The sequence below is a fragment of the Pongo abelii genome, chromosome 5, assembly GCF_028885655.2.
Source record: "Pongo abelii isolate AG06213 chromosome 5, NHGRI_mPonAbe1-v2.0_pri, whole genome shotgun sequence".
NCBI lineage: Eukaryota > Metazoa > Chordata > Mammalia > Primates > Hominidae > Pongo > Pongo abelii.
Window position 1 is genome coordinate 76348573 of NC_071990.2, and position 23824 is coordinate 76372396.

Here is a 23824-nt window from a genome sequence, read left to right on the forward strand (position 1 = left end):
AGTTCAAACAAACTAGCTGGGAGTTTAAATTTATTTTTTAATTTTTTATTTTTTATAGAGATAGGGTCTTTCTATGTTGCCCAGACTGGTCTTGAACTCCTGGGCTGAAGTGATCCTAAGAGTCCCTAAGTGCTGGGATTACAGCCATTAGCCACCCACTTGGCCCAGCTAGGAATTAAAATTAGAGAAATGATAGTGAAATCTCCAGAAGCTGGAATGTTAAGAGATGTGTGGTAATCTAGTTAAGAAAGGTTTAAAAATTATCTATTGATAAAACACATTTCTGCTTTAATTTTAGTCATTTATATTGAAAGTCTTTCTAAAATACATTAGCCTACTTTCTTTTTTCTTTTTTTTTTTTTTGAGATGGAGTTTCATTCTTGTTGCCCAGGCTGGAGTGAAATGGTGTGATCTTGGCTCACTGCAACCTCCGCCTCCCGGGTTCAAACGATTCTCCTGCCTCAGCCTCCTGAGTAGCTGGGATTACAGGCGCCTGCCACCACGTCCAGCTAATTGTTGTATTTTTAGTAGAGATGGGATTTCATCATATTGGCCAGGTTGGTCTCAAACTCCTGACCTCAAGTGATCTGCCCGCCTTGGCCTCCCAAAGTGCTGGGATTGCAGGCATGAGCCACCGCGCCCGGCCAGCCTACTTTCTTTTTAGAGTAAATTCAGGAAAATAAACATTATTCAGTCTTTTTAAAGAAATGACTTATGGGACAGGCACAGTGGCTCATGCCAGTAATCCCAGCACTTTGGGAGGCCGAGGTGGGTGGATCACTTGAGGCCAGGAGTTCGAGACCAGCCTGCGCAACATGGTGAGACCCCCATCTCTACTAAAAAATACAAAAATTAGCCAGGCGTGATGGCATATACCTGTAATCACAGCTACTCGGGAGCCTGAGGTGGAATAGCTTGAACCCGGGAGTTAGAGGTTACAGTGAGCTGAGATTGCACCACTGCACTTCAGCTTGAGTGACAGAGGGAGACTCCATCTCAAAAAAAAAAAAAAAAAAAATTTGCCGGGCGCCGTGGCTCACGCCTGTAATCCCAGCACTTTGGGAGGCCGAGGCGGGTGGATCACGAGGTCAGGAGATTGAGACCATCCTGGCTAACACAGTGAAACCCCGTCTCTACTAAAAATACAAAAAATTAGCCGGGCGTGGTGGCGGGCACCTGTGGTCTCAGCTACTTGGGAGGCTGAGGCAGGAGAATAGTGGGAAACCAGAGGCAGAGCTTGCAGTGAGCCAAGATTGTGCCACTGCACTCCAGCCTGGGCAACAGAGTGAGACTCTGTCTCAAAAAAAAAAAAAAAGATTTATGATTTTCACAATTACTACATTAAACATTAGGGTTTTTTTCATGATAATGTACAGTAGATGCAGATGTTGATGGTGTGTGGGTATGAGTTAAGATACAGTGTAGGGAACCTGCTTAATTCCCTATACATTCCAGATGATAAACATTAGTGCAGATTTGTTAATAACTGAGAAAAACAAAACTGTTAAAAGCTGCCGAATTGTAGATATCTCACTTATTTATTAAATAAACACTTAAGCATCTACTCATTCCTCTTACGTAAAATGGGAATAATAATATAACTTCTCCAAATCTATTGGGGTTGTTGGTTGAAGGCAACAGAAATGAACTCTGATTAACTTATCCAGAAAGAGAATGTATTGAAAGAATATAATGTAGCTCACAGAATCACTGGGAACAGTGAAGAACAAGGTTTGTAAAAGGCACAGGGCCATCCTTTAGGATGTCACTGTTGGCACTGCTGCAGACCCTGGCTGCTACAACCACGCGCACCATTGTGAATCACCACTCTCTATCACGTCATCTTTGCATCTCTGTCCAAATTCCAGGTTTCAGGTGAGAGCATCCAGTTGGCTCAGCCTATGTTCCATGTCATGCCTATACCCTAGCTGCCAGGTCATGAAGAGAAGGACTTTGGCCTGCACCAGTTTCCAAAGTGTGAGGTGGGCTTTGCCTCCACTAAGACTCAGAATGAAGGATTCTCCAACTAATCCAACTAATGTGCTAAGAAAATAACAGGAAAGGCTGAGCACTGTGGCTCACGCCTGTAGTCCCAACACTTTGGGAGGCCAAGGTAGGAAGATTGCTTAAGCCCAAGAGTTTGAGACCAGCCTGGGCAACATGGCGAAACTCTGGTCTCTACAAAAAACGCATAAATTAGCCAGGCATGGTAGTACAAGTCCGTAGTCCCAGCTACTCAGGAGGCTGAGGCAGGGGTATCACCTGAGCCCAGAAGTTGAAGCTGCAGTGAGCTGAGACGGTGCCACTGCACTACAGCCTGTGTGACACAGTGAGATCATGTCTCAAAAAAAAAAAAAAAAGAAAAGAAAGAAAAAAAGAAAATAATAGACCATTTAAAAAATTATTGTTTTTTTTTGAGATGGATTTCCCTCTTGTCTCCCGGGCTGGAGTGCAGTAGTGCTATCTTGGCTCACTGCAACCTCCTCCTCCCGGGTTCAAGCAATTCTCCTGCCTCAGCCTCCCAAATAGCTGGGATTACAGGCACCCGCCACCAGGCCCGGCTAATTTTTTGTATTTTTAGTAGAGATGGGGTTTCGCCATGTTGGGCAGGCTGGTCTTGAACTCCTAACCTCAGGTGATCCATCTGCTTCAGCCTCCCAAAGTGCTGGGATTACAGGTGTGAGCCACTGCGCCCAGCCCCTTTTAAATTTAAAAGCTCAGTATTTTGGAGAGTTATTAAAGAGAAAAACAGATATAAAAATGTAATTATAAAACTACATGGCTGGGCACAGTGGCTGACGCCTGTAATCCCAGCACTTTGGGAGGCTGATGTAGGAGTATCAGTTGAGTCCAGGAGTTCAAGACCAGCCAGGGCAACATAGTGAGACCTCATGTCTACAAAAAATAAAATTAGCCAGGTGTGGTGGCGTGTACCTGTAGTCCCAGTGACTGGGGAAGGTGAGGTGATGCAGGAGGGTCACTTAAGCCCAGAAGGTTAAGGCGGCACTGAGGCATGACGGCACCACTGCACTCCAGCCAGGGTAACAGAGCAAGACCCTGTTTCTTTCTTTTTCTTTTATTATTATTTTTTTTAAGGGAGGGGATCAGATATTGAGGATGGGGGGTTCTTGCTAAACTGACTTGGCAAAGTTCTTGATAAAACTGGATTTCATAAGGAAGGACACAGATGGACCTAGGAGAAGGTTCACAAGCCTAATTAAAGTTTGGTCAAGCAAATACTCTTGGCCAAAGAAATCTAAACTTGGTAAAGGGGGTGACACAATCAGATTTGGGGGAGAGGGGTAACTCTCTAGGAGTGGTAGAGAGACTGAACTAGAAGGAGCAGAGGTGACGTCAAGAGTTCGGATAAAACAAGATGATGGTCTGTACTAAGGGATAACGAGAGTTATGGCATCAACTTGGAAATGCCTTATGATATAGAATGAACTGGATTTGGTGACTCCAAAACTACAGTCGAGGAAGGGAAGGAGTCCTCGGTGACTTAAAACCCAGAAACCAGTGTCTGGTAATACTATACATAGTCATAATAGGTCTGTGGCAAGGGGATTATCTGAGGCAGTGAGGAAGAAAAATATAATGAGTTTCTGTGATAGACCTGTGGGTGTTCAGCCTGCCTCACTTAAAAGTTGGTGACATACTGCTATTTCCTGGTCCCTGTGTTGTGTCTTGGAGTCTGGAGCGATGAAGACCTCTGTGCTCTTAGGAAAGCCCTTCCTCTTTTCTTTATTGTTTTGGAATTCTTCTGGACTCGATCCAGCAATAATTTCAACAGTTGGTTTGACTATTGAATAGTTTCAATAGTTTCTGATGATTGGTTGTTAGAATGAAAATAAGGCCCTTTGATAGCACAGAAATTAGAATTGGGGACATACACCTGGGAGATAACTGTCCTGTCATTTAACTGACTGTTGTCATTTAACTGAGTTTTCTTATCCTGTCACTTATTGTGGGATCAAGAAAATTATGTTCCAAAGAAACGATGCTGCCATATTCTTGGAGATCAGTTATACACCAACGTTGGATACTACCTATGAATTTCCAGTGGTTTGCTTTGTGAAGAGGCTTAAATTTCCATCTGTGATGCATTTTGAAATGAGTGGGTTTGATGTCAACCCACTGAAAGATATCCCTCAAAAAACAAAAGGACAAGTCATCAGCTCCCACACAAAGTAAAAAATGTGAACCTAATTTTAGCATTGTTAATAAGGAGCAATTATCCATGAATCGCTGCATCAATAATGCCTGTGTTATAACATCCTCTCCTTCTTAAGGTACAGGAGCAAGTGGTACATACTTGTCTGGGAACCAGTTTCATTAATACTGTTGTATCTGCCCAAAAATGAGTAGCAGTATCTGTTACCAGTTTCACTACCTTTTGGAGTTTTGGATAACCTTTCTATACTGTGATGTTTATATATTTTAATGAGTTAATTTTAGGTGAAATTGTAATTCTAACTTTACATGTGAAATCAAGTTCATATATAATAAAGCTTGCCTATATAAAAAAAAGGAGTTGGTGACATAGATGCAGTTGAAGCTGTTAAAGCGGATGTCAGCCAGGGAAGGTGTAGAGACCCTTACACACCTATGTTATCTATTCCCACAAAAAAGAAGAAATGAAACCACAAAATTTTGCATATGATTTCAGGGGGATTTGTGGAGTTCCTATCTATGATAAAGGATCCGTGGATCTCAGTTAGAAATTTCTGGGATGGCACAAGAAGATCCAGGGAAGGGTCTTACAAATATTCAATGAGTGACAGCAAAGCTGAAAAACTTAGTCATGTGCCGAATAGTGACATTTAATCAATGACAGATGGCATATACAGTGGTCCCATAGATTCTAATACCATATTTTTACTATATTTTGTTTAGATACACAAATACTTCCCATTGTGTTACAGTTTTCTACAGTACTCACTACAGTAATAAGCTGTACATGTTTGTAGTCCAGGAGCAACAGGCTATACCATATAGCCCAGAGAGTAAGTTATACTATCTAGGTTTGTGTAAGTACATTCTACGATGTTCACACAAAGACAAACTCATCCAATGATGAATTTCTCGGAAAGTGTCCCTATGGTCATGTGATGCATGACTGTAGAGATATGGAATAACTCATTAGGATGAGTTTTTGCAACAAATAAGATGAGTTATATCCACCATGCTTAACTACAGCACAAGCAATTTTTCTTTTTTGAGACAGGGTCTCTCTCTGTCACCCAGGCTGGAGTGCAGTGGTGCGATCATGGTTCCCTGCAGCCTCAACCCCCCAACCCAGGCTCAAAGAATCCTTCCACCTCAGCCTCCTGAGTAGCTAGGAATACAAGCCCAACTAATTTGCTGTATTTTTTATAGAGATGGGGTTTCACCATGCTCAAACTCTGGACTCAAGCGATCAGCCCACCTTGGCCTCCCAAAGTGCTGGGATTACAGGCATAAGCCACCGTGCCCTGCCAGTGCATGCAGTTTCTTACAAGTGTCAACTCTCTTGCCAGTTGTTCATCCATCTGTCCCATTTATTCAATAGTAACACTAATGGTAGGCACTGCTTAATGAATGGCTACCATGTGAAAGCCACTCTGCCTGGCATTAGGGACACAAAGATTAAGTCCCTCACTATGACCTCAAGGAGTTTTACAGTCCAGTTGGAGGATACTTATAAGTAAACTTAAGTTGCAATGGTGAAATATGTGTTTGAAGAGATATCTGCAATGAGTGTTAAGTGAGAAATGGGAAACAGCACCAAAAAGCACCTAGGATTTGCATCAAGGGGGTTTAGGGAAAACTTCTTGGAGAGAACAAATAGGCTTTGTTCTGAAGGATTAATTGGATTTAGCTTGGCAATGTTCCAATGTAATAAATAGCATAGCCGTCTGTTCTGGGACACAGAAGTACTGCAGAATGACCTGAATATAAAGGACAAGAAATAGAGAAAGGCAGTGGGTAGAAATGAGACTGGAGAGGTAAGCAGGGCTAGGACACTGGATGCAAGTCATTCCAAAGACAGGCAGGTAACATTGTGCGAGGAAGCCTGGTTTAAAACAGACAGCTTTGTGAGTTTTGGACCGCAATGAATTGGGGACCTCATAACCAATGAAAACGCATTCAAATTTAATTAGAAGAAAAAAACATGGTCAGGCACAGTGGTTCACACCTGTAATCCCAGTGCTTTGGGAGGCCAAGGCAGGAGGATCGCTTGGGTCCAGGAGTTCAAAATCAGTCTGGGCAATATAGAAGACCCCTGTCTCTATAAAATAAACAAACAAACAAACAAACAAACAAACAAACTGCCTGGCATGCTGGCATGTGCCTATAGTCCTAGCTACTCAGGTGGCCGAGGTGGGAATATTCATTGAGCCCAGGAGGTTGAGGTTATAGTGAACTATGATTGTACCACTGCATCCCAGCCTGGGCGATAGAGCAAGACTCTGTCTCAAAAAGAAAAGGGCTGGGCGTGGGGGCTCACATCTGTAATCCCAGCACTTTGGGAGGCTGAGGCAGGCAGATCACTTTAGGTCAGGAGTTCGAGACCAGCCAGGCCAACATGGCAAAAACCCATCTCTACTAAAAATATAAAAATTAGCCAGGCATGGTAGTGCACACCTATAGTCCCAGTTACTTGGGACGCTGAGGCAGGAGAATCGCTTGAACCTGGGAGGCAGAGGTTGCAGCGAGCCAAGATCACACCAGTGCACTCCACCCTGGGAGGGAGGGAGACTCTTTCTCAAAAAAAAAAAAAAAAAAAAAAAAAAGAAAGAGGAGAAAAGGAAATCCCCATTATGTTAGGCAAATAAAAACAGCCAGTTTGTGACTGGTGGCTAAATCAAGAAGGATCTTACATCTTAAGTGGTTTGGACTTTATATGAAGAGTCAGAGAGTGCCATTACAGAAATTTAAATAGTGGAGTACATAAAAGACAAACTGATGATGTTGTGAAGACTGGATTAGAAGGGGATAAAACTGCGGCCTGGGAAACTGGTTAGGTGACTAAGGCAGTATGCAAGACTTGAAATGATAGTGGCCTGAAACAAGATAATGGTAGTGGCTATAAAGAGGAATTTGATACATTAGAGAGATATTATAGAGCCAGAAGCAAAGGCACTCAGTAAAGGATTGGAAGTGTGGGGCAAAGGCGAGAAAAAAATCACGAAAGTCATTAGCTACAAAAAATCTTTAAAATGTATTGATTTATCTAGGTGTGGTGACTCACACTTGTAATCCCAGCACTTTGGGAGGCCAACGGGGTGGCGGGGGGCGGGGATCGTTTGAGGCCAAGAGTTCAAGACCAGCCTGGGCAACATAGCAAGCCCCTGTGTTTACCAACAACAAAAAAAATTAAGAAAATTAAAAAAATGTATTGACTTCTATTGGTTTGCCAAATGAAGTTTAGTATTAAATCCAAAATTGAGTCAGAGCAGTGTGAACTGAGACAGCCATCTTCATCTTCTCCCTCTTTTTTTCAGTTTGTTTTGAAATTTAGTTTTATATACTTAAGACTTACCTTCTGGCAATTTGGAATTAAATTTCTGAGATTGCTGTAAATTATTTCCTTTCTTTGTTTCTCTTCCTCTTTCTTACTTCCCTATTTTATTCTTAATATTTTATTGTTTTAGTTGAATTCTAAAACATCTTATCAGAACTTAGATTTTTTTATTTCTCCACCCAGAGAACCATGGAGCCTTTAAGTATCAGAAATCTGTCTCCTTGTCAGAATCTTCTAGATTTCCAGAACTTTCCAAGTCGCTACATATAAATGTTGCAGAAAAAGGTGTAATTCTCATGTGTAAGTAGGCTTTTTTCAGCGGATACATTTAGCATTATAGTCAATTGTTATTTCGTTGCCTTAAAAGAAGCTGTTTTCATTGTAAAGGTGATGTGTTTTTACCATATAATTCAAATTTGCATAGGTACTTCATATTTTAAAAGGTGACTCACAGATATGTCACTAATAAAAACAGTAACATTTAAACGACTGAGAAGGTAGGGGCTCTAAATAAAGTAAATGCGTCGGCGAGGGTAGGAGGGGGAAGAGGCAAAGGGGTGCGAAATTCCCATCCCAAGCCCCCTCCTCCAAAGACCGAACGGCAACTTAGTTGTGCGGGAAGGTTCCCCCCTATGCAGGGCAGCCCAGTCCAAGCCGCCCGATCCGGAGCCGAGTGAGCAGTGGTTCTTGCCGCAATCGCCACGCGGCCTCGCTGCCGCCCAAGCGCGGACACCTGGTTCCTGGGTCCCCAGCGCGGAGCCCCGGACTCCTCGCCCCCTCTCCGAACAACTTTCTCCTTGCTTGAACTGATTCTCGCTGTTGGCAGACTGCACAGTCACAGCATCCACCCGGACAGGACCTGCTTTGCCGGGACTGTAAACAACTACCGTGGCAAAAGAGGCCGTTTAGCCGTGGGAAGAACAAGAACTCCCAGCTTGTCCAGGGGCAGCCCCTCCCTGCGCTGCAGGGCGCTTACCCCCGCCCCAGAGGCTCTGCGCCGCGGGCGGGGCGACCCCGGGGGTCGCGCGCCCCCTCCCGGAGCGCGCGCCCGACGGCCTGCCGCGGCCCCGGCGCCCCCGCCCCCTCGGGCGCTCCGTAGCCGTGACGTGCACGCCGCAGTGCCGGGGACTCGGCGGGGCGCCGGCCGGCGGGCGGAGACCGACTCGGGATCTGTCCGAGCAGGAAGCCAGCCTCAGCCCGGCCGCTGTCGCCGCCCCGTCCTGGTGCCCGTCCGCGTCGTCGCCCTCTTCACTGGCCCTCATCACTTCTCACCGCGCCCTCCAGCTTCACCGGTACAGGTAGCCCCGCCGCCGCGCACCTGCCTTCGCGCCCGCACCGGTGAGTGTCCCAGAGACCCCGCTGTGGGGCGTCGGCGCCGGGGTCTCGCGTTCCCCGGCCCGGCCTTGCTCCCGGGCCTCCTCGAGCAGCTCCGAGGCCGACGCTTCTGTTCACTGCCCGAGGACGCGAGTGGGAGAAGCAGGTGATGGGTGGGCCCTGGGCAGCAGTGGGGCCGGCGGTGGTTCTCGTTTCCACCGAGAGACAATCAGTCTCCTTTCATGGGTTCTCGTCACCAAGTTCCCTTTGTGTTTCTTCCCTGGCTCCCAGGTAGAAGCAGAGCACTCAGGTGCCTAACTCGGACTTGGACACTCCGTGATAGTTTTATTTTCTCTTTTGTAAACACGCTTAAAATTCAGTGCAGGGAGAGCGCAGTTTGCTCTGAGATGTGAAGATCAAATGATACCATTAATAGTCTAATCATGTAGGAGACCAGATCGAGACTTTCTAAAGCCTTATTCTTAGTCTCTAGGTGGTCCAGTACCTTGAGTATGTTAATTTACGGATATGCTACTGAACAAAAACTTTTTTTGTTAATTTCCAAAAACTCCCTAAAACGATTAAAATGCTTAAACTCTGGGATTTTAATTTAAATAGGACATAATTTGATGGGGTTATTACTAGAACATCCATGTTTAAAAGTATTTCCATACAGTTTAAAAAATTCATTACTTTTTTTTTTTTTTTTTTGAGACGGAGCCTTGGTCTGTCGCCCAGGCTGGAGTGCAGTGGTGCGATTTCCGCTCACTGCAACCTCCCCCTCGCGGGTTCAAGCGATTCTCTGCCACAGCCTCCCGAGTAGCTGGGATTACAAGCGCCCACCACCACGCCCGGCTAATTTTTTTGGTATTTTTAGTAGAGACGAGGTTTCACCATCTTGGCCAGGCAGGTCTTGAAATCCTGACCTCGTAATCCACCCGCCTCGGCCTCCCAAAGTGCTGGGATTACAGGTGTGAGCCACCGCGCCTGGCCAAAAATTCTTTACATCTTACCTGGCATAAAGTGATGTGGTGGAGGGATGCTTAAGTCCTGATTTACGAGTATTAGTGAGAAATGAGGAGCACTGCCCTAACTTAATAGACTTAACTGTACGGGTTAAATAAGCCTCATTTTTTTTTTTTTTTTTTTAATGCTCTGGTGGTGTAGATGCAATCTATCTAAATAAAGTCAGAACTTGAGAGTTTTAAAAATTAACTTTTTTTTTTTTTTTGAGACAGAGCCTTGCTCTGTCGGCTCACTGCAACCTCCACCTCCCGGGTTCGAACGATTGACCTCCCTCACCCGCCCGAGTGGCTGGGACTACAGTAAGCGCACGCCACTGCCCAGCTAATTTTTGTATTTTTGGCAGAGACGGGGTTTCGCCATGTTGGCCAGGCTGGTCTCGAACTCCTGACCTCAGGTGATCCACTCGCCTCGGCCTCCCGAAGTGCTGGGATTACAGGCGTGAGCCCCCGCGCCTGACCTGAAAATTAACACTCTTAAGATTTAGCTGAAACTTATCTTCACACCGTAAAACGTGAATCTTGAACTTGGACTGGTAGTGGTCATGGTACAAAGGTTGGCGGCAAAACAGCATTTCTGTACAAATTAACTGAAGTTCCTAGATGTCTTGGGTTGTGGTTTTCAAACTGGAGAATGTTTAGTGAAAAAATTACCTTTGTGCCTTTCTTCCTTAATTGTAGAAACCGCCACAAATGTTACAAAGTGGGCTATAGCCAGAGCTTGAAACCATGCTGCCGTTCAAAATAGCTCACAGACTTTTGTATATACAGCTCATTTTGAGTACTTTACGTTACGCAGGAATTGCATCCACATTGGTAAACAGAAGTCGTTTTAGTCTTATGTACATTTGCCCATTATTTTTGTATTTTTTGTGTGTGACATGCTGTTTATCATTCTCTCATCTTTGTAAGTTACATTTTTGTTTTCAGAAACCATTGTGAATGTCAGTATGAATGACATTTAAGGAAAGATCATGATTAAAAACTGTATAATATATAAAACTATATATGATATACGTATATATTCTTGGTTAGTGCCTAGAAACATGAGTAAGAAAAATGTAATGAACAATTACAATATTTAATGTAAATTAATGCAATTAAATATTGTATTAAAAACAAAAGATCGTAAATCATAACCAGTAGGTATTATCTGAAATAGATTTTTCCCTGTTTATGTTTACGTGGTCAAGTTTTAAAATAACAGTGGCCAGGAAATCTGAGAGAGGCTGAAGGCTCTGTTCTCATCCTGTTGTGACTTTGCCTGGAGTCTGTGGTGTATCATGTAGCCCATTGTTTAGACAACTGGGCTGTATCTGGGTTCCAAAATGTAGCTTTCTTTAGAAAGTTTTAAAGACTTTGACCATGTGAGGCTTGAACAGATACAAACATCCAAACATTCAAAAAAAATTAACCCATTTTAACTTTCTGTTGATAGTTGAGACTCCATTTTTGACATGTAAAATACCAGTTTTAAGAAGAGTTTACTAACCTCTGTGTAGTTTTCATTTTTATATATTAAAATATCTAAAAATATTGGGAAGTGTTATAACTTAAATAAATCTCGAGTTTATTTATTCATTTTTTTTTCTCTGAGATGGAGTCTTGCCCTGTCATCCAGGCTGTACAATGGCACGATCTTGGGTCACTGCAACCTCTGTTTCCTGGGTTCAAGTGATTCTCCTGCCTCAGCCTCCTGAGTAGCTGAGATTACAGGTGCCCGCCACCACACCTGGCCAATTTTTGTATTATTATTAGAGATGGGGTTTCACCATGTTGGCCAGGCTGGTCTCAAACTCATGAGCTCAAGTGATTTGCCTGCCTTGGCCTCCCAAAGTGCTGGGATTGCAGTTTCATAGAGTTTAATTATGATACCCATAATGAGATATTTCATAATAATTTGTGAACTGGCCCTTTACTAGTATAAGATTGTTGCACATTTATTAGGCATCTTCCTTAATTGGACAGATCACAGATTGAGGGGCTTGATCTACAAAATAATTTTCTAGGCTAATGGTCTTGTCCTTTTACAGATGAGGAAGTCTAGTCTCAAAGAATTAAATGCTTGCTCCAGAAGGGCAAAGTCTGGATTCACACCTGAGTCGTTTGACCACGAAGCCCCTGTTTTTTCCACCAGAACGGTTTGCCTTGGTTTCAGTTCACTTGGTGGACTGTTTAAACCGGCAAAACTGGTATTATGTCAAAGAATGTAATTCAAGGTTTGACAAAAGCATCCAGGAGTAGATGTGATAGGCCATGAATGTAGTTCTGGAACAAATTTAGAATCCTATGTTTGTGTCTTCATTCTCAAGTTGACAGCCTTGAACAGTGATGCTGCTGCCTTCTCATTTCTCGTATAGTTCTAGGACGTGATATGTATTGTGCCCGTTTAACTTTGATAGGTTTGTAAGAACTAGAATTAGATTGTAATGTTCCTGGTTAGGATAGAACTTTAAAATTTTCCTCTAATGAAAAAGATAGATTATTTATGCAGTAGCTATCCTTTAAATATTACATAATTAATTCTCTAATCTTGAGAGGGGGGACTCGTTTTTAGATTATGATTAAATTGTCACTTAGAAACTATTAGTACAAATCTTTTCTATGGTCTGTGGAATATCCCTTGAGCTGCAGTAGACATAAATGACAACAATGAGCAAATAAGCCCATTTTTTTGGTAACAAACTAGGAATCATGCATTTCAGCAGTAGAATGTAGTTGGGTGAATGAGCAGAAGCAAGGTAGGAAGGCTGAGTTGGGTGGCTGCCATTACGGGTTTTTTCATTATTTGCTTTGAACTATTAGGAATTTTGCATCTCAAGGATATTCATATTCAGCTGTAAATACAAAACCACCACCTAATATAAATTAGTAATATTACTAATATAAATTGGTAATAGATGATCTGTGACACACACAACAAGAAGTAGAGTTAAATAAGCTTAAGTTCTCTTTTGGAGGCATTATATCTATATACATGTATCTATGATCTATATATGTGTGTGTGTGTGTGTGTGTATTTTTTTTTTTTTTTTGGAGACAGAGTCTCATTCATGCCACATGCAGTGGCATGATCTCGTCTTACTGCAACCTCCGTCTCCCTGGCTCAAGTGACACTCCCACCTCAGTCTCCGGAGTAGCTGGGACCACAGGTGTATGTCACCATGCCTGGCTAACTTTTTTGTGTTTCTGGTGGAGAGGGGTTTTGCCATGTTGCCCAGGCTGGTCTTGAACTCCTGAGCTCAGATAATGTGCTGCCTCGGTCTCCCAAAGTACCGGGATTACAGGCATGAGCTACCGTGCCTTGCCGGCATTATATAATGTTCAGAGGAACCAGGATCTTTTCATTTAAAATGGTTCTGATTTTATTTGACAAATTTGAGTGGACTAGAATCTTTAAATATTTTGCAACGTCTTTCTAGTTACTGTTTTCAAAAATTAGCTTATTTTTCTTATTGATTAGTGTAAGAATGACATAATGGTTTGAGAAATGACCGTAAGTCCACCAAAAGTTTTCCCTGTGAGTACTGAAGCATAGAAAGTAAAACCTAAAGAAGAAATCTGGCATCTTTAGAAATCTTGCTGGTGCTAAAGAGAGAGGAAATAATTTTTTATACAGAAGGCATGTCTCAAGTGAAACCAAAACACCAAAGCACATTCCTTCAGTGTATATTCACATGGGGTAAATATGATGCTGAGTAATGTGCACAAAGGAAACTCCTGACAAAAACACAGTCATCTTTTGAGTATGTTAGGTCATTTGTTATTTTATTTGAAAATAACCTGGCCGGGGCGTGGTGGCTCACACCTGTAATCACAGCATTTTGGGAGGCCAAGGTGGGCGGATCACCTGAGGTCAGGAGTTGAGACCAGCCTGGGCAGCATGGTGAAACCCCATCTCTACTAAAAATACAAAAATTAGCTGGGTGTGGTGGTGGGTGCCTGTAATCCCAGCTACTCGGGGGGCCAAGGCACGAGAATCACTTGAACCTGGCAGGTGGAAGTTGCAGTGCACTGAGATTGGGCCACTGCAGTCCAGCCTGGGCGATTGAGTGAGACTCCATCTCAAAAAAAAAAAAAAAAAAAAAAGAAAGTAAGCCACTGACTAACCTTTACAAAGTAATATATTTTGTGTGGCAGAATTTTTTGATTTCTAATATATGTGGATGAACATCTTTTTCAACAAATATTTACTGAGGGCCCACTGTGTTTTAGATATGACAAGTGTGAACTGATTCCTCCCTGTGCTGGCATATCTTTGGATCCAGGAAATAGGAAGAGTTGCAGAGATATGAAAAAATGAATAGAAACCATCCATTTGAAATCCAAAGACATATATGTCAAAAGCTGATGACTTATATTTGTATGGCTTTTTATTGCTTTAAAATATTTTTATATGCATTTGGTCCTTAAAACAACTTGATGAAGTAGATTTAGTAAATTTATTCCTTTTCTACAGGTGAGGAAATGGAGACTCAAAAAATTAACAATACTGGCTGCATGTGGTGGCTCATGCCGGTAATCCCAGCACTTTTGGAGGCTGAGGTGGGAAGATCACTTTAGCCCAGGAGTTTGAGAACAGCCTGGGCAACATGGTGAAACCCTTTCACAAAAAATATTATACAAAAATTAGCTGGGTGTGGTGGTGCATGCCTATAGTCCTAGCTGTGTAGGAGGCTGAGGTTGGAGGATCTCCTGAGCCCAAGAGGTCAAGGCTGCAGTGAGCCGTGATTGCACCACTGCACTCCAGTCTGGGTGACAGAGCAAGATCCCGTCTCTAAATAAATAAATACATTACTTGAAATTAAGTAACTTGTTCAAGGTCAATGTGGCTACTTAGAAGCATCATCTCTGTGTAGTCCCAAAGTAGTAAGTCCTCCACTTTCCCCCTATTGCTTATGTATTTAACCTCACATTATGGCTTCAAGTCAGGTGGTTCAGGAAGTTCTGAAAAATTAGGGTCACTAAAATGGTGATTATTAAATTGTTACAGGTTATTTTTTTTAATGGAAGGTAGAAGATGAGCATGATGCATCATTATGGAACTACTTTAACATTTTAAATAGATTACTAGACTGAAATTGGTAATTAGCTTTTCTAGCTGGAGAATTTTTAAAGAACAATTAGTTAAAAAAAGGAAGGAGAAAAATGTTCTGGGGGAATTTTGAAAATAACTTTTATTACTTTGTGCATTGGTAGTGATCCGATAGTTACAACTGTCTTTGTAAAGACTCACTAAAGAACTGTGTGTGCATCTGTGTTGCTTCCTTTATGTCTTCATTTATATAAAACATACTTGAGTGTCTACCATGGACCAGGCACTATTCTAAGTTCTAGGGATACAGTGATTAAATTAAGACCAAGCCCCTGTACTGACATTTCATTGTTGTTTTGAATTAAGTTAATTATAGACTCTTCATACTAGGATGTAATCAACAGGGCTGACCTTAAAGTTGGGAAATAGGCAGTTGTCAAAATTGTGCAATTTGAAGGCTACTGTATGACTTACTTGCTCTGGAATATTCTACTCCTGACCTGTCTGTCGAAGACTCCCAGACTATTGGGTTATGGCACTGTTACCAACCTGCTTTGATAAATATAAGTATGTTCCATCATTTATCACACTTTTAGCAAAGAAAACTGAGAGAAAATAAATGGGAACTAGAGTTGGACACGGTGATGCGTACGTGTAGTCCTAGCTACTCAGGCGGCTGAGGCAGGAGGAATGCTTGAGCCCAGGTGTTCGAGGCCAGCCTAGGCAGCGTAGCCAGATTCTGTCTCAAAAAAAAACAACAACCAAGCAAAAAACATATGGGACTAGGACTGATATGTTGGTGTTGTAAGAGAAGAGGTTAGCAAAGTGTAATTTTAATAGCAGCTATTGTTTTTTCTTTTTTTTGAGACGGAGTCTCACTCTGTCACCCAGGCTGGAGTGCAGTGGTGCGATCTTGGCTCACTGCAACCTCCGCCTCTCGGGTTCAAGCGATTCCCCTGCCTCAGCCTCCTGAGTAGCTGGGATTACAGGTGCTCACGACCATGCCTGGCTAATTTTTGTATTTGTAGTAGAGATGGGGTTTCACCATGTTGGCCAGGCTAGTCTCGAACTTCTGACTTCAGGTGATCTGCCCGTCTTGGCCTCCCAAACTGCTGAGATTACAGGCGTGAGCCACCGTGCCTGGCCAATAGCAGCTGTTGTTTATTGAGCTTTTCCTACCATGTCAGATATTATGCCAAGTGCGTACTTTTGTATACATTAGCTCAATCACTGTGTCACCTCAGTGGTGTTGGTGTCATGATCTTCATTTTACAGATTAGGAAACTGAGGGGCAGAGATGTTAAATTTGCTCAAGCTTATTTGGTGGTGCTGGAATTTGGGTCTCTGCTAGTACTAAGCAGGTAGTAGATACTAATGTGGAAAGAGTACTCATGTGTGTTGTGTGTATATATGTGTATATATGTATACACACAAATATATAGTGTGTATATATGTGTATATACGTATACACACACATATATAGTGTGTATGTGTGTGTATATACGTATACACATATATAGTGTGTATGTGTGTGTATATACGTATACACACACCATATATAGTGTGTATGTGTGTGTATATACGTATACACACACATATATAGTGTGTATGTGTGTGTACATACGTATACACACACATATAGTGTGTTTGTGTATATACGTATATACACACACATACACACACATAGTGTGTGTGTCTGTGTATACATATATACACACACATATACAGCATGTATATGTGTGTGTATATATGTATACACACATATATAGTGTGTATTTGTGTGTATATATGTATACACACACATATATAGTGTGTATATGTGTGTATATATGTATACGCAATATATAATGTGTATATATGTGTACGCAATATGTATTGTGTATATATTTGTATATATGTATATACAAGAGTACTTGTGTATTGTGTGTGTATATATATATACACACATATATACACACACATATATTGTGTATATATGTATATAGACATACATATATAGACATACATATACATATATAGATATATGTACGTGTACATATATACATATGTGTATGTATACATATATGTATATGTGTATGTCTGTATACATATATACATATATGTGTATGTCTGTATACATATATACATATATGTGTGTGTATATATGTATATAGACATATACACAATATATGTGTATATGTATATATACACACATATATACACACACACAATATATGTGTGTGTATATATATACACACACATAGAACATATATACATATAGAACATCAGAAGTCTGTGTGTGTGTGTGTATATATGCGTATATACACATAGAGACAGACTTCTGATGTTCTACTAGGATGTGTGACACATCACAGAGGTGGGCAACCTTGGTGTGGGAGTGATGGGTGTGGGGAGTCAGGATAGCTTGTTGGGTGAGGGGTGGGAATTGGGGTTGGAAGGAGATGGGAGGGTATTACTTGCCTAACTACTTGGTCGTCAGGCTTAATCCTCTCTCTGACAGCCCTGGGGTTCCAGAGTTGCATTTAAGCACAGTGCTTTCTTGTCCAGCTCCTGGGTAAGAGGATAGGCAGACTTGAGGCAATCCTGGTTTTGTCACTCATTAACTTGGTCAAATTATTTAATTTCTCTAGGCTTCAGTTTTCTCATCTGTAAAATGGAAGTAACAATATTACCTACCTGGTGTGGTTCTTAAGAGGGTTGAATTAGATAATAATACACGTAAAACACAGATCACACTGGCTAGCACATAGTGTACATTCATTATTATTGTTGTTACTGTGTTTTTTTTTTTTTGTCATGTTTAATGTGGAATTTTCATCCAAAAGCAAGAAAAGCAATATATTAGTGATTTGGTTGGAATCTTGAAGTTGGATTTTTTTGTTTGTTTTTTGAGATGGAGTCTCGTTCTGTTGCCCAGGCTGGAGTGCAGTGGCGCGATCTTGGCTCACCACACCCTCCGCCTCCCAGGTTCAAGCAATTTTCCTGCCTCAGCTTCCTGAGTAGCTGGGACTATAGGAGCGTGCCACCATGCCCAGCCAATTTTTGTATTTTTAGTAGACACGGGGTTTCACTATGTTGGCAAGCTTCCCTTTTGATTTATGTGCAAACTGGAATTAGAGAACTACTGGCTTAAACTTTATCTTTTGGTTAGGGAGGGCTTCAACAAGATTAACGACAATTTGCTTGGGTTAACCAGGCAGTATGTGGTAGAGGGAAGTGAAATATGTTACCAGAATCTCTTCATTGACTTTTTTTTTAAGCTTATTTGGGGCTTATAGCATTTATATGGAGAAGACAATGCAGTGTTAAATTTCACACCTAAATTAAATTGTAATGACTGTTTCAGCTTTTTGTTTGTTTGTTTGAGATGGAGTCTCGCTCTGTCACCCAGGCTGGAGTGCAGTGGTGCCATCTCAGCTCACTGCAAGCTCCGCCTCCCGGTTTCACACCATTCTCCTGCCTCAGCCTTCCAAGTAGCTGGGACTACAGGCTCCCGCCACCATGCCCAGCTAATTTTTCTTATTTAGTAGAGACGGGGTTTCACTGTGTTAGCCAGGATGGTCTTGATCTTCTGACCTCGTGATCCGCTCGCCTCGGCCTCCCAAAGTGTTGGGATTACAGGCATGAGCCACCGCGCCTGGCCTGTTTCAGCTTTTTAACTAGCTTCAGTTGGAGGTGATTAGTTAATATTAGTTAAAATTGTTAATTTTTAACAATTATACAAATAGTAAAAATGTATAAATACATATTTGTATAGATCTTTTTTTTTTTTTTTTTTTGAGATGTAGTCTCACCCTGTTGCCCACGCTGGAGTGCAGTGGCATGATCTCAGCTCACTGCAATCTCCCCCTCCCAGGTTTAAGCGATTCTAATGCCTCAGCCTCCTGAGTAGCTGGGATCACAGGCATGTGCCACTATGCCCGGCTAATTTTTGTATCTTTAGTGGAGATGGGGTTTCACCATGTTGGCCAGGCTGGTCTCGAACTCCTGACCTCAGCTGAGCCACCCGCCTCAGTCTCCCAAAGTGCTGGGATTACAGGAGTGAGCCACAGCGCCCTGCCATTTCTATAGATCTGGTCATTTCTATAGATCTTAAAAAGTTTTAAAAACTTAGATTTCTTTAGATAATGTACTGTTGAATAATCAGACTTGGCATTGTTAGTCATATCAGGCAAAGCCCCAAAAGGAAAGAGATTTTACCCCTGATGCTTCACATGAAGAGGCTATTTGCAGAAGTTAGAGAACAAACAAGTGTGGTAAAGCGCTCAGGGATTAGAAACAGTAAGAAACTCTTAGTTCTCCAGAAATTACCGGAGCAGAAAGCTGGCATTGTGGAGGAGGGCTAGAGGGAGCTGCGGTTTTGAAGCAGGAGGGGTGTGAAGGGAGGTTCCCTGATCTCTCCTCCCTCTTCCTCCGAGTCTCCACCAGTGACTTACTTTACTAGAACCCAGCTGGGGAGCCCAAGTGATTTTTTTTTTTTTTTAAGGCTCATTCTCCCAGTGCAAGAGCAGAGAAAGAATTGAGGATGTGAAGGAGCAAATGAAGATTAACTAGGACATTATTTAGAACGTTTGGGGATTTGTAGCATTTCCTTGGTACATTTAAAAAAAAACTTGTAGCATTGTGATATATCTGCAAAATACTTGGGACTAATTGTTTTATACATGCTTTCAGAAATAGTTTAATCACTTTCTCATTTAACTGAATAATTATGTTAGGAACTTTTGATGATCCGTATAACCCAACAAGAAACATAATCTAGGTCTGTTAATACAAAGCACTTTTGTTAATATATTGTTATACTTTGCTGAGGTTTTCTGAAATTTTCTTCACTAGGCAGTCCTGGTTTAATGGAATACATGTTTCTTTCATTAAAAATCTTTAGTGACTAAATTAAAAATATTTTGGCAATAAGTCTTTCGCTTTTCTGGAATTTATACTTGTGTTCACCTGGAATTTTTTTTGACAACAAGAGCACTAGAACATAGTGTTGATATGGTAATAGTTAATAGAAGCAAGACTATTGGGAAATAGTTGTTCATCCTTCCCAAGTCCTTTTGAGGACACATTAAATTTCTGTATAAATCTGTTGCAATTTGCTGTTATCTTGCAGTTGCTGATATTTTGCTAATGCCAATTTTACCTAGTTAATCTTAGTTCTGGCAAAAAGTTTGTGCTCTTTATTTTGGATAGATTTCTTAGGGGTTACTAAAGAAAAGGATTTCTCTTCTTAAAGAGATGGTATGAAGGATTCTAGGAATATAAGTAATACTCCCCCCAAAACAATTAGATTATGACTTATATTTTCTTTCCTCTCTTCAGGATTCCAGGGAAAAAGAAGTGCAAGATCTTACTGAGATTAAGAAGCAGCTAGAGAGGGCCTTGTTCATTCATGACCTCCAGAAAAGGAGGGGCCATATTGTGCAGGGTTGAGCAGATTAATAAACATCTGGCTGAGAGAATTTAGCATACAAATAAAGTATACCTCTGGATATAAATGTTATAACTGAGTTAAAAAAAATATGTTTCCCAGCTTGTCTTTTTTAAAGAGTATGGTGAAAATGAGAAACAGGTTTGGAATCAACTGAATAACACCTGTGGTTGGAAACCAACCATTTAGATATTTTCTCTGTAAGTAGGCTTTTTTTTTTTTTTTAAAGGAGTGATTTCAAACTTTTGTGGGATCTTCTGAAAACATATTGTTTATTTGGATTTGACACTGATGGAATTAGTATCCCGCAGAAGATATTTGAGGCTTTTAGTTTTTCCATGTTGTATTCTTTGAATTTCCTTGATTTGAGGATTGAGTTATTCCAGAGAGAACTTTTCTCTTCTTCCTTGTTATTTTTTTTCTAAAATTAGATGAACCAGCTGTGTTTTGGTTTGTGGGCATGATTTGCTGTCTGTTATCCTTTTGGTCTTAGTTTCTGGGGGAAGAACAAAGAACCTGTGTGTGTTTTGAAGAGGAATGTATTAGTTTCTCTGCTCTTCTTGTTCATCTTGGTTGATCTTTAAGATGAGAAGAATGAAGAAAATACTTTATGTACTTATTATTCTTGTGTTTGATATTTCAAACAAAACTGTGGCTTGTATTGGCCACTGCGATGATGGAGAAAACAGATGAATGTAAAGTGAAAAACTAGTCATTATGTATTCAAATGGCTAATTGAAGAGGTTTATGTTAAAGAAAGGTTTTCTTTCAGGTATGGGAGGAGGGAAAAGAAGGATGGAAATTGAATGAGTTTGACCATATGACCAGCTGTCACGACAGATGTTTTAGCAACCAGGAAATATTTATTTCAATCAGAATTTAATTTTATATTTTATAGGGATGCATTCTACTAACAAACCTTTTTTTTTTTTTTGGAAGGAAAGTGAGGATAAGTAGGAATTTATAAACCAATTTGGTGATTTTAGTAAGTCATTAGTAAAAATGGAGATAGCCTGGTGGCTGCATATAGTGATGCTAGTATGTTAGAAAATGGGCTGTTAGAACACACACACACACACACACACACACACACACACTTTTTTTTTTCCTTTTTGCCAGATGTGCAACTGTATACAGAGGGCTATTATTTATTAAAGGTGTGTTTCTGGAACTGGCCCAGAATGTCATGGACTTTGGTCCTGTTTTTTAGGATTCTGCTATTTGGTATATAACACTGATATAGATTAGTATTTTCAGAACATGTGGACAATAGAGTAGGTCAGCATGATTGAACAGTGAAAGGTTTATGTCAGATGGGTTGGAGGTGGCAGTATATTGTAATGATGGATTGAATGAGTGATCTAAAGTCATCCTAGCACAGTATAATTGTAACAATTCTTTTTTTTTTTTTTTTTTTTTAAGACAGAGCCTCACTCTGTCGCCCATGCTGGAGTGCAGTGGTGTGATCTCGGCTCACTACAAGCCCTCCCTCCCAGGTTCACGCCATTCTCCTGCCTCAGCCTCCTGAGTAGGTGGGACTACAGGCATCAGCCACCACGCCCAGCTAATTTTGTTTTTGTATTTTTAGTAGAAACAAGAGTTTCACCGTGTTAGCCAGGATGGTCTCGATATCCTGACCTCATGATCTGCCTGCGTCGGCCTCCCAAAGTGCTGGGATTACAGGCGTGAGCCACTGTGCCCCCGGCCATAATTATAACAATTCTTGAGGGCCAATTATATGCCATCACTTTGAGTGTTTTGCAGTTATTTTCTCATTTAATTCTCACGTTGACCCTATGAGGTGACTATTCTTATTATCCCATTTTATAGCTGAGATAGCTGAGGTCTAAGTAACTTGAGAAGGTGATAGATGTAGTAAGGAGTAGAGTCAAAAGATGCTTCCAGGTGGTCTGTCTCTAGAGTCTTTGCTCCACTTAGAATTCTGAGCTTGCTTTTTCTGTGTGCTCTTTTAAACACTCAGAGCTTTGAAAATCTCTTAAGGGTTAATCTTTTCTGTTTTTATCTCCCTACACAAACAGTAGTAAAATGGTGACATTCATGCATCTATGGCCCACTCTCAAGTCCAGAGGAGACAGTTCTGTGATACCCACTTCCCTTCTGAGCCAGACTCACCCTCAGATTTCTGCTCTGCACAGGGCTCCAGCCTCCCCTGCCAGTGGATGAGAGAGGGGAGACCTCCTAGACCCAAATCTAAGCCATTGTCTGCAGCTCTTATCTTTTAAACCTCTTAACAACTACCTGTTTTAGTTATATACCTGTTATAATTACATACTTAATGTATGTGCCTTAAGCAAATGTATTCCTGTAAAGTTTTATGTAAATAATGAATTTAATTGTAATTTAATTTTTTTTTGTAGAGATGGGGGTCTTACTGTGTTGCCCAGGCTGGTATTGAACTCCTGGTCTCAAGTGATCCTCCTGCCTTGGCCTCCCAAAATGCTGAGATTATAGGCATGAGCCACTGCATCTGACCTGTAATTTTTTTTTTTTTTTTTTTTGAGACGGAGTCTCACTCTGTTGCCCAGGCTGGAGTGCAGTGGCGTGATCTCGGCTCACTGCAGCCTCCACCCTCCAAGATCAAGCGATTCTCCTGCCTCAGCCTCCTGAGTAGCTGGGATTACAGGTGCCTGCCACTCCTGGTTAATTCTTGTATTTTTTTAGTAGAGACGGGGGTTTCACCATCTTGGCCAGGCTGGTCTTGAACTCCTGACCTCATGATCCACTCACCTTGGCCTCCCAAAGTGCTGGGATTACAGGCGTGAGCCACCGTGCCCGGCATAATTTTTTTTATTATTCTGGGAAAGTTTCCTATTTAAAGGGTCCCAGTGATAATTTCTTTTGTAAAGAGAAGAATCTTTGTATAAAACAAATGATTGTTTCCTAGATTATATTAATAAAATATGGATTTTTCACACATTACTTTTGCATAAACATTGTTCTAGCTAAATGCATATTTGATATAAACATGCCAAAATGAAATTTGATCTTATATTGTGCTTCATATTACTAATAAAAAAGGATTGAATAATAGTTTTTTCCTTGAATAAATGTCATTTGTTGGATTTGCACTAAAATGTACTTTTGTAGGCTTATCTACAGTAAGAATAATATTCTTTTAGGCAGTAGGTTGAGGTTCAATATGTAACACAATAGTATATTATTTTGTTATAAAATTCATTAGGTAAATGCTAGAGTTCTACTTAACTGCCAAAATCAGTATTTTATGATTCTGAAATAAATTATCTGAAAATAACAAAGTTTAGAGAGATAACTTAAAAACTTATAGTTGAAAGACAAACTACTCTTTGAAAAAAATATTTTTCTGTAACACCGGGTAAAATACTTATTTCCTGTAGTTAATATAATGCTAATGAGGTCTTGATCCCAGACTCATTGTAATTTGTGCTGTGTCCCTAAACACTCAACAGTGACTACTCTGTAACCTAATTAATAGACCCAGTGGCCTCATTTAGAGCATTATTCTTTTCCAACCT

At 41.1% G+C, this 23824-nt stretch overlaps 1 protein-coding gene across 8 annotated transcripts in view; it reads left to right on the forward strand.

Moving 5' to 3' along the window:
• The first annotated feature begins 8568 nt into the window (after positions 1-8568).
• MYO6 (myosin VI) overlaps positions 8569-23824 on the forward strand; it is a 163186-nt gene continuing 147930 nt past the window's right edge. For 4 of the 8 annotated variants that reach the window (XM_054557769.2, XM_009242014.4, XM_054557771.2 and 1 more), the window contains exon 1: positions 8569-8845. The gene's annotated coding sequence lies outside the window, so the exon portion shown is untranslated. The remainder of the gene's footprint in view (positions 8846-23824) is intronic. The other 4 variants (XM_054557770.2, XM_063724876.1, XM_054557768.2 and 1 more) reach the window with 3 other exon arrangements.